The following is a 15,386-nucleotide window of genomic DNA, read 5'->3' as shown; positions in this document are numbered from 1 at the left end:
GAGAAGGAAACAAAATCCTTTCTCTTAGATTGAGTTAAACATTCCGTTTGATCAGGTGTGATTGAGGTTTTCTTATTTTAGTTTTGTTCTGTTTGCTGCCTTGTTTTGGAAAGGGCACAGGGGAGAACCCCACCTTTATGCTAGATCCACTCCAAAGGAAAGCCTTCCAAGCTAAATAAAGACCATTTTCCACGTGTCTGTGCTCTGACCTTCTGGAAAGGTCCTTTCCACGGCTGGCACCTCGCAGAGGGTGTCTGCACTCCCCAGCTGACGCAGGGCTGCAGGACCCTTCCAGCTGTAGCCAACTTCTCAAGGCACGTAGCTGGGACAGACAGTCCAAACACAGGGACCAGGCTGCCAGGTGTCATCCCTCTGAAAGCCTCACCACAGCCCGCACCGACCCTGGAAACACCTCCCAGCTGATACAGCTCTGTGTAGCTGCAGTTACTGTCTGCTTTGCTCATCTTCTGTCTTAGCTGCCTGCTGTTGCATTCAGCTCGTGCCGTTGCCTGTCCCAGCAGATCTGGGCTCCCTCTGTGATCAGAGGCTGCTCCTGTCATTCAGCAAACACCACTGTCTGCTCCGGGGTGGCTGCATCTCCATGGAGGTGATGGCTGAAAACCTACCCAGGGACAGTCAGGGCTGTTCCCTGTGTGGCTGATATGAAAACTGGGTGTCCTGGCACCCTGAGGCCACCTCCTGCATGTTTGCAGCCAGCAGTACAGGTGCTGTACATGGTTAAGCACATGGTTAAGCACATGGCTTCTTGGTGTGAGTTTGTCTTGATCTTCTTACTGAATGCTTACACAGATGTCCTCTGGGTCTTGTGAACATGTGTCCTCAATTAATTTTCATCAGCAGGGCTAAGGAAAAAGACTTTTCCAGTTGGAAAATGAGATGCCTGGTATACTCCTAGCAGCAGATTGTCAGGACTGGTCTGCTCTCATTCAAACTGCTATTGGCAAGTTTCCCAGCAGGCAAAGAGGCAACCACGTCTGGTGAGAAGCTGTTTGAACACAGCACCTGAAGGGCAGAAAAGTTTGGATAATATGGATCCTGCAGGAGAATTACTCTCCCCTAGCATCATCTCCTGGAAACTGGCTCCACACAAATGTTTGGAAAGAAGAATTTCTCTCCAGAAGCCCTACATGGATGCAGACACCTGCAGCTCTTTAGTCTACAGTTACCACCCACAGAGGATTTGCTGGCAGAAAAAAGTTGCATTGGGTGTTGGTGCCCTAGACATCACAGCAGCCTCTTCTGTCCCCTGGAGCTGCACTGACAAAAGGAAGGAATCTATTGTTTTCAGACATGGCAACCTTAAGATGCTGAATCCTAAAATAAGCCTGGAAGACTTATGAAGATCGATGCCTTACAGCTTGAGTCCCTCACTGCCAATCATGCAGGTGGGACCTGGGGGGGCAGATTTCCCCACCTCCACATTTTGTGAGGCTTCTTTCTCCTTCTGAAACATCTGAGATGGACTTTCAGGGGTGGCTGTGCAAGCAGCAGGTAAAACCCACAGCTCAGAAAGGAGCAGGTGTGGTGAGCAAGGCTGGACTATTTTCACTGGAGTCTTCTTCAGTCTCTGAGTATGACTGCTTCTCAGACAAACAAAATCAGGTCCAGGAGATCGTTTCTGTACTATTTCTCTGTGCTGCTGTGTAAAGGGCTGGAATGTGCTGGTGGGGCTGTGAAGTTGGAGGAACTTGCAATCCCAAACGCCGTGATACCAAATTCTGGGTGGATTTGAGTGATACGTCCCACTCTCAGGCCATCTTCATAATTTTATAATTTTCCTTCAAGATACAAAGCAATTCAAGCAGCCTTGAGAAACTGATTGAAATTACAAAGTCCTCAAAGGCAAAGGACCAATGGAGACCTGGTGAAAATATAAGTGGCTGAAATCTCAATCCCTGTCCAACATACCCATAGAATTTGTTAGCAGTGAGTCCATGACAAATGATCCCTTGTTGTTCCCAGCATACTTTCTGCTGTTGAAAACCACCAGGAGCAGTGTGAGCAGGTTAGCTTTGCATGCCTGCTAGCCCTCTTTGCTGTCATTGCTCTGCTTTCTAATGGTTGTTTCCTACCCTCTGGATTCCCTGCAGCAGGGAAAGAGGAGGGTATCCAAATAAGGCACTAAAATGATTAAGTAAACCAAGGCTGCAGCCTGTTAATCAGTCTCCTTCAGCTGAAGGAGGCTAATTGTGTAGAAATCAAAACAGCATCCGTGATTTGAGGTCTAGCTTCATTCTGCAAACATCACATATGTATTTTGCTTGCTTTCTCATAGCCAAAAGATGGAAATCTTGCTCAGAGTGGCTTGTTTTCCTTTGAACAGATGGTGTAAAGTGTTGCCCCCGTGAGCCGGTGAAGCAGGCGCACAACAGCCCAGCTTTGCTCAGCAGAGCCCCCCGCCCAGCAAAGCCAGTGCAGTGTAGAGATCAAAGCCAAATCTTCTCCTTCATGACTTTCCTGTTAGAATTTTTTCCTCTCTTCTACATTTTTTTTTCCATAATCAGAGTCTTGACTCCTTTTTCTTCCATATTCAGGCTTGAGATCAAACAGGCCAGACACCTGCTTCGCTATTTTTAAAATCATTTTAATGATTTAATAATTTCTAAGGGAGATGGAGAAGAGGGAAATGAAAATAATGACAAAGCCAAAAAAGAAGACACCATTTTAAAAATTCAGGCACAGTCAGGAGTGCCTGTTCTTCCCTCCTATTCTTTTTCTTAATCTTGAGGAAATCACCATGATGATTGTAGCTGATGTACGCTGGCAAAACACTTAAGTAGATTGTGCCTGAAAGCATGACTCACATCTATTTTCTTCTCTTAGGAAATATGTTATACTGATTAAAGCTCTTTAAGTCTGAAAATGCAAAAAACCACAAACAAACAAACAAACAACACCTGTTGCAAGCACCTCATCCCTGTGAAGCAGGTAGAGCTTGTGTGCTGGATGGGCAGAGGGGGAGAGTTCCAGCAGCTTTCTCAGGGGGACAGTGTCAATAGGGAGTGACAATAAAACAATCTGTCTCTTTTTCAAATCTGGCCTATGTTTTTCATTAAAAAACATTAATATCTCTCAACAGAATCTTATCTAGGGATGAATTGCTGCTGACACCACACTGCTGAGGATACTCAGCAGAACTACAGGTTCATGCCAGGCTCACCCTCCTGCTCTTTGGGAAGATCCAACCCAGATATTTGAAGTCCTTACGGTTTTAATGAGTCATGGGCTCGGGGCTGCAGAAGGAGGAGCATGGCCAGGAGTTGTGGGGGCCAGCCCCCATGCAGGGGAAGGAAGCAATGCTGCTGGTTTTATTCACAGACCAGCTCTGGGCCACGGAGGATTCTCAGCTTACCACAAGGTCTCATTTTTCACTCAGTTTGACACCAGTCACACTCCGAAAGCTACAGACAACTTTGGTTGTGTATCAGCACCAGGCCAAAAGATTATGTGCAAACTCACCCACGCTGCCTATTTTTGGAGGGAAGGCAGTCAGCCTGCCAGCTGTCTCTAGGAAAGAGGTCTTTTTGCAAAGGATGATGTATGATGAGAATTTAGGATATCAATCTGGTTCTCATTTTTAAATTTAAATACACACCAAAAGTTTTCTGATTATGGAGAGGTCATTTGAATGTACACTGCATGCACCATCATCTTGCCTTTTTTTTTTTTCTTTTTGTGCAAAAGTTAAAAAACTGGAAGCAGAAAAGTTAAGACAAACCCAGCATCGAAATGTGGTGTATAATCTTCCTCTTATCTGCATGCCATTGCCCAAAACAAATGCATTAATGTATTTCATGTTTCACGGTTATGAGTTGCCCTGAGGATAATCAAATCAAAATCAAATGCACCTATGGAAGATAAGGTCACTGATACTGTTTCCCATCCATTCCCACTCTGGCTGTGAGTTTCACTGCAGCTGCATTTATTACCCTCTCTGAGTTTCACTGCTGTTCCTTTAAAGATTGCTTTTCCACATGGATGGATTGGGTGTAGGTCTTTTTAAGCTGTATACTCTGCAGAAATAAGACTTACTGACAAAACTGGCAGTTGTAGATGTGAGATCCTATGAGTGAGAAATAGAGGGGAGCAGTGGATCAGTCTCCCAAAGGGAAGGGAATTCCTCGAAGCACAGTCTTTTGAAGAGCTTGCCCTTTAATCAAGTGATCATATCAGCCACCTCATTCCTTTCAAAGGGGGAAAATTTGCAGACAAATTCCTGCCAGCAGGACGTTGGAGCTCTCGTGGGTGGTGGGATAAAGATACCTGTCACCTCCCCCGGCCTCGCTGTGGGCTCACGCTGGGAGCGTGGCTGGGGACCCTGTTCTGGCTGCAGGGCCGGTCATTTCCAAATCCCCGTCGGAAAGTGAAATAAGACCCAGCTCCCCAATGGCTCAGCAGCCCATTGACCATGGCAAACAACTGTGTAAGTGGTCCCATATGCTGTAGGTACATTAGAGGGACATAAATTGTGCTTTGTGCTCACGGCCGTGGCGTCCTGCCCCTGCTGCAGAATTGCTCTCGCCTTTTATTGATTGGAGGGGCAGCGACTCTTCCCAAAAGATGTGCTAGTGGCACCGCAGCTCTGAAAACTGGATCTTCCCCAGCTGGCTAGCCAGGAGGAATATTAGAAGTGATGGACCCACCAGTGTTTTGGGTGGTGAGCACTGTGACACGGGTACCTGCGGGCAGCAGTCCTCTCCTCCAGTCTTTGTCCCTCTACCGCTCCCCCGTCACCAAATGAAGATTGTATGGGCAAGGATAAACAAAGAGCTCGTTCATACGAGGGAGGTTTTGGGGGCAGAAAGGACTGAAAGGCTCAAGATACGGCAAGGCTTAATGCCGTAAATCTGATTAATTTACCTTGTGACAATCGTAACAAAAAAGCGAAGGCTGGGAGCTGGGGCTGAGGGCTGACCTTTCGCTCGCACTGAAAGGCAGCACAATAGGGGCTGGGGCTGGGCAGGGGAATGACCCTGCCTGTCACTGCTACCTGCTGTTTTTGACAATGCCATCGGACACAGCTCTTGGGGTGATGAAAAACACCTTCCCGCCAAAGGCCCCTTCTCCCCCCTGCCCCGGACGGGCCGGCTCGGGGGGATTTGGTGTAGGCAGAGCCAGCTGTGCAGGGCGCGTGAATGGGCATCACTCACCAACATTAATATCCACCAGGAAAAAGGGCCCTGGGGACTTCAGGATCAGACCCTGCGTGGCCAGCCGTGGGGCTGATGGATACACAGGAGTTATGGGGAGGGACTCCTGGCTGAGCTGCCAGCACACAGGGAAGGGCTTTTGAGGGCTCTGCAGCATGGTACAGAGCCAAAGGTCCAGCCCTTGGGGTAGGATGGCTCTATGTGCATGAATTTGCTGCACCTGGGAGTGCCCTGGCCATATCTGAAGACAGCGGCTGTGGGAAAGAGCTTTTCTGTGCATCCCCTGGAGAGCATCTTCCTTATGTGCCCTCGCACTGCCTGCTGAGCAGAGGATTTATTCCTCTCTCATCCCTTGCTAACCATGCCCAAAAGCACACAAGGAGGGCACGCAGCAGCAGCAGCAGCAGCATATACTGCAGGGAACATCTGTCCCAGAGGCATCACAGAGCAGGAAGCGAGCTTTAGTTTGGCTCAGCAGAAATGTTATTATCTGAGGAATTAATCTTTGTGTTCAATACTTGTTCTCCAGACTCATCTTTGTCTCCTGCATCTGCTTTGCCCTGAACAGCAGCAGTTCCCACCAGGTATAATTTCTTGCTTGATTCAAGTGCACCCAGCATCATTCCACCCCTGGTCCCTCTGAGGAGAAGGAGACAGAGTGTTTTCATACCCCATCACATTTCCAGCTCTCTTCTCTCCACTGTGACAGTTTGGCTTAAGTTCTTCTCCTAGAGTCAATATCACAAGAGAAGTTTGAGGGATTTCACAGTTTATTTTAGTTTTATCAGTTTAAAAAAAAAAAAAAAAAAAAAAAAAAAAAACAAAACCAAAAAAAAAAACCAAACAACAACCTGAAAACTTTAAAAGCAGGTGGAAAATAACTCAAAATCTTAGTTGGACCATGTACCAGTCAGGCAGAACCTGTGGTCTGCCTTTAATTGCATTGGCTTGAATCTCATGATATTCATCAAAAATAGTTAATAAAGGTGTTTTAACTGGAACATCTGCTAGAGTTTTTGGTTGTGGAGGCTTAATTGCAGGCTAGAGTATCAAACTTTCAGAAGGTTTGGGGACAGAGATTGATTGGGGTCACCAGGTTATTCAGAATAATATCCCAACCCTTATCTCTCAAATGCAGTGTCCAATTGATTTTCTCTGGACCATTACACACCACGCAGGGCTGCCAAGCCCAGAACGGACATCAGGCTCCTCAAAATCCCCCTGATGCAATCGCTGCAGTCCTTTGCAGGCTCTTTGGGAGGCACAGCTTTTCTCCTTAAGGACTGAAGAACAGGCGAGGAGAACACCGTGGAGAAGGCTCAGTTGCTTTCCAAACTCAGCCTGTATCCCAAAAGGTGTTGCTACCCCCAGGACTGCATTCACATAACACCCAGACACGTGTGGTGGGCCTGGCTGATGAAAAACACCAACTGCTGCTCAGCATTTACATAAAAAAATACTGTATTCCACTTACTTCAGTGCTTCAGCCACCAAAAATGGGAACAGCCTGTCTGTGAGCCGTGCTGGCAGGGATGGGGATGTGTATGATGCAGTTTGCTTAACAGGAAAATACTTTCAGGTTAAAGAAAGCTCTTCACACCTAAGCTGTGGCTTGTTATCTACCAAGTCCCAGGCAGCTTGGATTTGCCAATCAAATAATTTTTAATCAAACGCCAACAGCATCCCTGGTTGCCCCCTCCCACTCAGCCTGGGGCTTTGCTGCCTTGGGGAAAGCTGGCTTTGACATTCCAGCCAGCCCCATCCCCTCGCTGTTGAAGCTCAGGCTTCCTACGAGGGTTCCCTCATTTGGCTGATGAATCATCCTCCTTTTCTCTGGTCTCTGGGTGGGAGTGTGCTGGGGTGCAGCCTCCCCAGGGACAGGTTTGTGCAGCCCTGGGTTAAGCCCAAGCCAGGAGGGGTGGTGGCCACAGGAGACCCACTCACTTGGAGCCCTCCCAGCACATTTTGTTCTGCAGCCCCTAATCCTTTCTGGTGTGCTTCTCACATTTATGGTCTTCCACCTACTTCACGTTTGGGGAAAGCAGCATTTTCTGGCGTCTCCATTGATTTACCAGCTCCAGGGTCCGGCTGTTGCCCTGGGTAATTGGCAGCAGTGACATATTTGGGCTGAATTTTATTGTATGCATTAGGAAAAGTCAGCAAACAGAGCTGAGTGCCATGTCAAGTATTGCCTTTGACTTTCTATTGCAGCCGTTTGGGATCTGTTTTGTCCATGCCCTGAGAAAGCCTCTGTTCTGGTTGAGGCTTTGTCTGAGATGCTGAAGGTTAGTCTGAGGAGAGCTGTCTGAGAGGCCCCACTAATCCCTTTTTACTTTTTGAACAAGAAAGTCAAGTGTTTTTTATAATAATAATAATTTGAGCTAATAAGTAACATGCTGGCTGGAGCTGCAGCTGCCTGGGGTGGAGCAGATTTGTTTTCTCCATTAATTAGAAAGCCTTAGCTAATGTCACACATGTCTTCATTTGGAGATTTTTCTGGAGAGGTCCTGATTCTCACTGCTAAATCAGCACTGGCTCAGGGTCCAGGCACTAACACTGGCTTCCACCACCTCAGAACTTACCCCCCTCTCTCCATTTACACAATTCTGCCCTCCATGCTGAGTATTTTTAGGAGGACCCCGGGCTCTGGTGTGGCCCTGAGGCAGGACACCCACCCATGAAGAAGGGGTGCTTTGGGAGGGTGGGTTCCTCTTTCTGTGGGTAGAAATGTTTATTTTATTATTCCTTTAATTCCTCCACGCTGTGTTCCTGCCTCATCAAAAAGCATTAGCAAAGTAAATCTTCATCAGTGAGGGAGGTCTCGCTTCCTTTCAGGGATAACAATTCTGTAAGTCTGTGGGAAGATTAAAAGTGTGGTACTGAGTAAAAAGTCATACAGCTGGGGAAGGCAAATGCCCGTAACTGTGTTCATTAACAATATTGTATATCATCTAAATGAAAGGAAGTTTAAAGGCTTAATGATTTCCTTCTCACCGATACACGCTGTTCAGTGCCAGCTCAGACAATGAAGACAGACTAACCTGTTTTACCTCTGCCCTGCTTTGATGGTTGTTTTGCAAACACTTTAGGAAACTGTTCAAATTACCATAAAATTGATTTTCAGTGGAAGCTGAAGGTAAAACAAAATATTTTTTATTGAGTGGTTTTTACAATAAGATTAACTCCATGAGACCTCAGCCTTGGCCCTAGCTGGCCTTGACAATGTCTCCCTTTTAAGAAGGTGATGCAGCTATGTATAATTAGCCATGGCTAGTTAATAACTCATCTGTTAATGTCGAGGCCCACAAATGGAAGGTTTCTATGTACAAGGGGCTGAGGTTAGGCCAACAAGGATAAAATCATGTCTATTTTAGTTTAATGGATTCTGTTTCCATTGTTGCTGCATTTTATTTGGGCAGTCAGATGGATAGCCAGGCTTCGGAGCAGCTTTTGGGAGGGCTGTACTTCCCTGCAGGGCAGTACCTGGGGCTCTCTCTGCCAGCCTCTGGGCTACAGCATCCTGGCAGAAAACGGTAAGAGCAATGTTCTGCACCCTTTTAAGCTTGACTGTTCAAAGGCTTGGTGCTGGTAACTTGGTTAAATACCACATTATCGCTTTCTGTATACCCTGAAATAATGGGAATGAGCAGAGCAGAGGTCTCTGGTTTTGAGACAAGATATTGAACCTTGTTGCCTGTGGGTCCACACCCTCCACTGCTGCACAGAAGAAATGGCCCCTCCATCTGACTTCTCATGGCTTTAGGAGAGGGATGTGCAGGGCCAGAAGTTGGGCTGATGAACACAGCCCTTCACACACTCCTCTGAGGAGGTGCTGTGTCCCTGGTAGTAACTCACTGCCTTTTGAATCAAATATAAACCCAAGGTCCTGGAGTTAGTGCATCTTGGCCCTTGGGTGGTGATGATTTCAATTTTTAAATACCTCTAGAGCTTTGAGGCATTTGGTACAGGACGGCTGAGCTTCAACTGGCTGTCAAAGATTGGGCAGCTCACCTCATTCATGATGAAAACTAGCACATAAGCCAGTCAATGCTGTCAGAAACAATCCCAACCAGTGTTAGTAGCTGTTCTAGCTATCTGGGAGAATGCGCAAGGACTCTTGTCTTGGTAAAGACCATGATACTTATTTGCATGATAATCACTAAATACCAGTTAGGGGGGGGTTTCCCATTTTAAGAATGTGCATGTAAAATTGCCCCAAACTGACCCCTTCTCTGAAACTTTCTGCATTGACATTCTGTTAAAAAATTCCAGCCTGGCTTTAGTCATGGGAAAGAATTTTCTCCTTAAAGTTGTTTTGGTCAGAAGGAAAAATAAATCTTTGTTTGCATGACTAGGTCTCAGTCATGAAAAGCTGACCCCAAAAAATGCTGCTACAAGTTTCCTCCGACTGTAGAGACTCAACCCGGGGCATGTCACTCGAGAAGATGTATGCTTGAGCAGAGTGAGGACTGGAGAGATTTGAAGAAGAAACCCTGGAAGCTCCTTACTGTTATGTTTAGCACAGAGCACTCGAAGCCAGCGAGATGCTGGTGGCCAGGACCGTGTCACGTAAACAGCGTGTGCGAGCCTGAGATTGCGACACTGCCCACGGGAGCGCCGGGAGATGAACACGCAGACCTGGGTGGGTTGGAACTGCTCCTTCCCCAAGTGCCTGTGATGGGAGCCCAGGCTGTTCAGGACAGGCAGTTTTGGTTTCCCTGCAGGGACCCAGCCGCGTCTTGTCCTCCATCCCCAGTGTCCGTTCTGTCCCTGAGTCACGCAGGCACTTATCGAGGTTTTGGATGATTCATCAGTATTCTCCAGACCTTTAGGGCTTGTAAGGCCAGACAGAAAATCTTGTAGAAATGTTTTTTTCCTGTCTGAATCCCAGCCAGGCCTGTTTTGAGGACTACCTGGAAATGGCTGGGAGACAGGCTTGGCAGAAAAAATTCCCACAGTTTGAGCCCTGATCAGGGACTGGAAGCTGGACAAAGATTAAATCCAATTTTCTCAAGTCTTAGGAAGTCCTGGCATATATAAGAGAGCAAGGATATAAATCATTTCCCTTGCTGCTCTAGGCTGGGCTTTCTGAAGGACATGAGTGACGGATGAACTTGGCTCCACTATCTTCCTGGGACGTGGGATCCAAACTCCATGCGGCTCTTCTGGAAATCTCCCCACATTCCTGGACAGAAGGGGGGCTTTTAAGTGGTGATTCCTGTCTTTTTCCCTCTGGAAACAAGATTGATTTCTTCATGTAATTGTGTTTGTCCTGTTCTGGCTTCAGGCTTTCCAACACTTAGTTCATCTCCTCCTTTGGCTGCACAGCAAATGCCAAGCAAGATCCTCTCTCTGGGAAGGATGGAAAAGTTAGTCTTTTTGCCCAATGAAACCAAAACAGCTTTCAGACTTGGTCCCAAATGTCCTGCCTATAGTCTGACAACAAAAGTTAAACCTTGTTATAAACGCAATAAGCCTATGGATGTTGGTAGTTGTTGCTGGCTTTCACGCTGGAAAATATCACTGATGGACAAAAGCCTTGGAGGTTTCAGGCATTTGGCTCTGGTAGGGTACCAAGCATGCAAATCATTTCTTGCATTAAGTCCAACCTAAGCAAACTAAATTGCAGCTTCCATGATTAATACTTGAAGCTACAGATACAAAGGCAAAAATCAGCAGTTCAGACTGAAGCAATATCTGAATTTGAAAGGCACTCACCATTCGGCCTTCAAGAGCACTTCTGAAGCTGCCTGTAGAGAAAATAATTAAAGAGATGAAAGATACAGTGACTGATAGTAATAAATCACATGTGGCTGTCTTTGTTCTCTCAGCAAATATAAATCACTTTTGCCTTTAAAATAGAAGAACAAGGATTCTTCCCAGATTGCTCTGAATTTATTAGACAAGGTCATTAGAAATGTATTAGGGCAAAATCTGAATTTATTAACTGAGTTACTTAATAGCTTAATTGTTCAGTTAGAGGGGGTTGCGCACTCTGACTAGTTTTCAGGCAAGAAGGAAGACAGCCAGGAATGCAGGTTCCTAGGCAGGAGGTGCTACTGTTCCTAGAGGCAGACTGCTGGAATCACGGGCACTGCGGTGGCACGGCGCACCTGAGACAGCTTCTAATCGGCATCAGGCAGGTGTGCCCCTGGGAATTGTCTCAAAGTTGGCCAGGGTATCTTCTGGGAAGGAAACCTGCTGCAGGGACTGCAGCTGGGCTAGCTCAGAGCTTGGATTAGGGTTTTTTTGTTTTGGTTTGGTTTTGGAGGATTTTTTGGGGGGGGAGGTTGGTTTTTTTTTTGTGTGAGCACTAATTTGGGAGCGCAGTTGGGATGCTGGGTCAGACAAGTTTAGCTACATCTTGGTCCCCACTGGGGCCACCCAGCAGCTGGCACAGCTCTGCCACATGGAATGGTCTTCTGCCAAGCAGGGGGTTTGGATTCAGCTGGATTTTTGTGCGTGCATTCAGGAGGTTCTTCCAGCCTTCACCTCTGAGACACTGAGGCTGAGACTGCTCTTCAAGGTGCTCTGCTCACTGTGCTGCCAGACGCGCGTTCCCACCTGCAGGACACGACACACTCCACAGCATTCCCTTCCCAGAAGGGACCATCTGCCCAGAGAGGTGCTGCTGGAAGCAGCCAAACCCAAAACCTGTTTTCACATATGCTTCTCTTCCTCTGGGCAGGGCCAGGGAGGAGGCACACAGCGGATCTGAGTCACAGGCACCGATGGCATGTCTGAGGTTTTGGTTTCACAGACCACCAAAGAGCCATCACCACAGCTGGGTGAGCTCGTGGGGAGCTGCTGGGACAGGGTTTGCGGCACCCTCCGGCGCCTGCTCGAAGCAGCACAGAGCTCAACTCCTGGAAAAGGAAAAAGAGACAGCAAATATCTTTATCATGGTTTTCAGCTCACTCAAAAGCTGCTACCACCTAAGCATCTGCAGCTTCCAAATGGGAAAACTCATCACCCTCATCTTCTGCTCTCTCTTTTAGCCTACTCAAACAAACCTTCGCTATGTTCAGCAGGCAAAGCCTCTGGTGAACCTGTCAGCACCCTCCTCTGGATCAGGATATGTGCAAGTGAAGGTTTCTGCTGAGGACTGGTTCCTCCCAGGATGTTCACTTCCATGAAACAATATAATTTCCTCAGTTTTTCTTCATTTCCAGGTAGAATTTGGGGTCTTCCCTACTGCTTTCTCTCCATGCTTGTTCTACCTGTTCAAGAAGATCCAAGTACCCCTAGAGTCAATGTAAAACAGATTACAACTCTTGCTGAAACCAATAGGTATTTTGCTTTGTGGAAGGCTCCATGATTAGATCCACAAATTTTTCACTGTGGCAAGCTTTCTCCCTAACAATGAGTAGCATCAGAGAAAGGAAGAAGGTAATAGAAGAAAACATGAATTTAATGTCTGCAGTAACAAACTTTATTACAGCAACTTTATGGGGAGAAAATGTCTCACAATCTTCACTGCATAACAATGTCCCGACAGACATGATGTCATTGCGTCTTAAAAGGTGTTTGAGTTGGAAAATCTTTTCAACAGTGTTTTAAGGGTCTGCTTAAATGATTAATATGGTTTATTCATGTGATTTATTATCTCAAGAAAAAAAATCAGTATGATATATATTTTTGAAAGGGATGACTGTGTTTATTAAAGTTACAGGTTTTATGTTGCTAGACGTTATCAAAATAAATATGCTCACCTGTAAGAGGAATCTAGTCAAACTTTATACATCTCTATATATGTGCCCTGGTAATTTGTGTCAGAATGAAGAAGCAGGTGGGCGGAATATCATTTTGGACCTTGTGTCATGAAATAACATGGTAGTTCACCTGTTTTCCCTGCTCACTAGACATACACCTATATGTGATGTATATTTTGCTAACTCCATCCACTAATGCTATTTAGTGGTGTTTATTATTGCACATCTGTGAATATTTATCTAGTGGACAATATCTAAATCTCCTCCCAGTGGGACTTGTTGAAGTTAAATTTGCTCCACAGGCACAGGGAGGGCCAACTGCTGGGGGTGAGAGGAGCACATGATTAATACCAAAATCAGCCATGTTCAGTTGTTTCAGCCTGCCAGCTGTTCATCTTTGAAATTCCCCTTTCCACGTGTAGTGTCAACCTGAAGACAGAATTACAGTTCCAGCAAAATCCTTCTGAACCAGGGACATACTTTTTGTCTTAAAAATCCAAAGAAAGACTGAAGCTGCCTCTATGTCCAGTGGAAGTTTTTCTGATGGGGACGCTTTCAGTGGCAAAATGGATTTGCTTAAACACAGCTTTTTGTAGATCTCTGAATCACAGGAAAGTATTTTAGATTTTTACAAATGAGGAGACTTAGGACCTTCTCCTACACTGACTAGGTGATGACTCCTTATTCCCTTTTCTCATTAACTCTGAAGGTTACAAGTCCCACAGACATTCCTGTGTTCCCTTTAAGCACTGGCTGGTCCCTGCCACCAGCCCAAGGGGTTCTGCAGTGCCATGGTCCTCAATTGCCAGTGGCTAAGGAGTGTCCAGACAGGGCTAAAACACATTCTGAACCACAGGCTGACTTCAGAAATCTCAGACTTGACTTCCTGAGACTCTTCTGTGTGAACTAGGGATAAGAATTTCCCTGACCCGATGGCACTGAGATTAAGGGTTTAAGTGAGAAGTTCAATTTCCTCCCCATGATTACTTTCTTCATGCCCTCTCAGGGGACACCAGGATGACTCCAGCCTTCCACACAACTCCATCCTGGGCACCCTGAGAATAACTGCTTCCAGCCCTGCTGCCAGCTCAGAGCACGTCACCACTAAGCATCTCCGTGGCTTCTGCCGGTGTGCAGAGATGAAAGAAAAGTTGCCGGATATGCAAAGCCTGTAAAGTAAGTTGGATTTCTTTATCTGGAAGTGTTCACTTCCAGAATTTTCAAGCCATCCCTTGGGCACAAATACTGGGCAGACAGTCGCCTGTGTCCTTGGAGAGCTGTGGTCATCTCCTGCTGCCCTGTAACTCTTCTACCCCACACTGAGGGCCCTTCTCATATTACCAGCAGCGCAATTTTGGCACCTCTTGGCACTTCTAACCTTTATTAAAATAAGCCCAAATGGAAATTGCATTCTGCCTCCTCTGGGGTTTCCATGGAGCAGATCTAATTATCTTTCTTTAATAGCACTAATTGGTGGCCTCGTAGCCCTGGCCCTTCAGTCCACTCCTCTGCGCTCCCTTTATCCCTTGTACTGCCCTGGCCTCTCAGTCTGGATGGGGTTTAAACATGGTCTGATGGTTTGTGAAACCACTTTGACTTCTTGCCCTCAATTCGCTCGTGCTACCTGAGCTCCCCGACCTGTTGACAGAGGAGCTTTCCTTTGTCTTTGCAAATTGACACAGCTGCACACTTCGCAAACAGACTCAGATGTTGAGCTCTGGGCTGAATGCACCCTCCAGATTAGCACAGGGAGAATCAGCTTTAAAAACGCTAAGCTGGAGCCAACAGCAGGAGAATGGAGTGAAGCTCTTTATCAGGATTCCCTGCCACAGAAAGGGGCTCCCCGCTCTTGCAGTGATATTTGCTTCCCTTTGGGGAGGACATTGCTGGAGCCAATAGCTCATCCCGACCCTGTACCCGGAGTTAATTAGCCAAGTGTATAATGGGGGGATTCGCCCGGAGATTACACGAGGTGATCTCTCCCCACACATGCTGTTTGCCGAGTGGTTTGGGGCTCTTGGCGAGCACAAAAGCACACATGCAAGCAGGAGAACATGGAGCATGGGGGGGTTGCTGCCACAGAGCTTGGCAGGGCTGCAGGCAGGGGCTGTGTCCTGCTGGACCCTGCTCTCCCAGGGTCCCACTGCCCCATCCTCACGGCACGCGTGGACACGGGCATGTAAACCCTTGCAAGGCTCTTCTTGCAAATGGCTTGGAAAGCTGTCCGTAGAGATTAACTTGCCAAAACTGGATCAAAACTGGTAGAAAGGACAGGTGGGGTCACTTCTGCCTTGCAGTAGAGCCAGGGTGGGAGCAGGGAGAAAGTGGCTGTCCAGGGAAGCCATCTGCTGCCCTGCCTCGTCTGGAAGGAAGGGGACGAGATCAACATTGGAGGCAATTAACACTGAACAACTTGTTGATGATTTTATAGCAGGTTAAAGAAAATGTCTCAAATAAAACTACAGGAGACCTTCTATAACTCTACATGGCTATAAATATGTAT

Source organism: Hirundo rustica, chromosome 10, assembly GCF_015227805.2.
Source record: "Hirundo rustica isolate bHirRus1 chromosome 10, bHirRus1.pri.v3, whole genome shotgun sequence".
Taxonomy (NCBI): Eukaryota; Metazoa; Chordata; class Aves; order Passeriformes; family Hirundinidae; genus Hirundo; species Hirundo rustica.
The sequence above is the reverse complement of the archived record's forward strand: the minus strand, read 5'-3'. Positions refer to the sequence as shown.